Here is a 2,139-nt window from a genome sequence, read left to right as displayed (position 1 = left end):
GGGTTAGATTAAGTGTTTGTGTTAGGTTTAGGGTTATGGTGAGTGTTAGTTTTAGGGTTACGGTGTGGGACAGGTTTAGGGTTAAGTTTACTGTTAGTGTTTCTGTTACGGTTAGGGTTAGTGTTTAAATACTGTTAGGGTTAGGGAAAGGTTTACAGTTAGTTTTAGGTTTAGGGTTAGGTTTAGTGTTAGTGTTATAATTAGTGTTAGAGATAAGGTTAAGATTAGTGATAGGGTTATGTTTAAGTTTAAGGTTAATTTAAAATAAGGGTTAGGATTAGTTTTAGGATTAGAGTTAGTTTTCTGTTTATGGTTAATGTTAAGTTTAGTGTTAGTGTTAAAGTAAAGGTAAGGATTAGGATTAGGGTTAGGGTTAGTCTTATTATTAGAGTGTGTGTTAGGCTTCAGTTTAGGGTGAGTGTTAGTGTTAGGTTTAGGTTTGTGTTAGGGTTAGGATTAGGGTTAATTATACTGTTAGGTTTAAGGATAATTGTATATCTAGTGTTAGGGTTAAGGTTAGAGTTAGGTTTCTGGTTATAATTAGGGTTAGGTTTATGGTTAATGTTATTGTTAGGGTTATGGTTAGGGTTAGTGTTAGGGTAATGTTAGGTTTAGGGTTAGTGTTAGTTTTAGTGTTAGGTTAGTTTTAGGGTTAAAGTTAGTTAGAATTAGGGTTATGGTTAGGGTTAGGGTTACGGTTAGGTTTAGGTTTAGGGTTTGTGTTAGGTTTAAGGTTAGGTTTATGGTTAGGTTTACGGATAAGATTAGGGTTATATTCAGGGTTCTAATTAGGGTTAGGTTTAGTTTTAGAAGTATGATTAATTTTAGAGCTAGTGTTAATGTTACTGTTAGGGTTAGGGGTAGACTTACGGTTAGTGTTAGAGTTAGGGTTAGGGTTATGGTTAGGATTAGGTTTAGTGATATATTTGGGGATATGGTTAGGGTTAGAATTAGTGATAGAATTAGATTTGGTGTTAGATTATTGTTACAGTTAGGGTTAGGGTTAGTGTTACTGTTAGGGTTATGGTTAGGTTTAATGTTAGTATTAGGGTTAGTGTTAGACTTTGGGTTCATGTTAGAGTTAGGGTTACAGTTTGGATGAGTCTTAGTATTAGGGTTATATTTAGGGATAGGTTAGGGTTAATTGTAAAGTTAGTGTTAGTGTTAGTGTTAGGTTTAACGTTGGGTTTAGGGTTAGGATTAGTGTTAGTTTTAGGGATAGGGTTTGAATTAGTTTTAGGTTTAGGGTTAGGGTTAAGTTTAAGGTTCATATTAGTATTAAGTTAAGGGTTAGGATTAGGGTTAAGTGTTAGGATTAGGGTTAGGGTTACTGATAGGTTTAGAATTAATGTGTGTGTTAGTGTTAGGGTTATGGTGGGTGTTTGGGTTGGGTCAAAGATATAATTAAGGTTAGGTTTAGTGTGTTTGTATTAGGGTTAGTGTTAGGGCTTATTATAGTGTTTGGCTTAGGGATAGATTTAGAGTTAGTGTTAGGGTTAGGGTTAGGTTTAAAGTTAGTGTTATGATTAGTGTTAGGGTTACAGTTAAGGTGATCAATAGGGTTAGGTTTAGGGTTAAGGTTAGTGTTAGGGTAAGGGTTAGGGTTAGTGTTAATGTTAGGGTTATAATTAGTGTTAGGGTTAGGTTTAGGGTTTGGTTTAGGATTTGGGTTAAGGTTATTGTTAGGGATAGTGTTACAGTTAAGACAAGGATAGAGTTAGGGTTAATGTTAGTGTTAAATTTTGTGTTAGGTTTAGGGTTAGGATTATTTTTAGGTTTAGGGTTAGGGTTAGAATTAGAGGTAGATTTAGGGTTAGGGTTATTTTTAGTTTTAGAGTTAAGGTAATAGTTAGGATATGTTTTAGTGTTAGTGTTAGAGTTAGAGTTAGTGTTACAGTTAGTTTCAGTGTTAGGGTTAGGTTTAGGGTGAGTATTAGGGTTAGGTTTAGGGTTAGGTTTATGTTTGTGTAAGTATTTATGTCAGGGTTACTGTTAGGTTTAATTAGAGTGTTAGGATTAGGGATAGGTTTAGAGTTAGTGTTAGTGTTAAAGTTAGAGTTAATGTTAGGATAAGGATTATATTTAAGGTAAGGTTTAGGGTTAATTGTACAGTTAGTGTTAGGATTAGGGTTAGGATTT

This window comes from Marmota monax, unplaced genomic scaffold (assembly GCF_021218885.2).
Source record: "Marmota monax isolate L192 unplaced genomic scaffold, Marmota_monax_Labrador192_F-V1.1 WCK01_AAM20220418_F8-fsc00248, whole genome shotgun sequence".
Lineage (NCBI taxonomy): Eukaryota > Metazoa > Chordata > Mammalia > Rodentia > Sciuridae > Marmota > Marmota monax.
Note: the sequence above shows the minus strand (reverse complement) of the source record.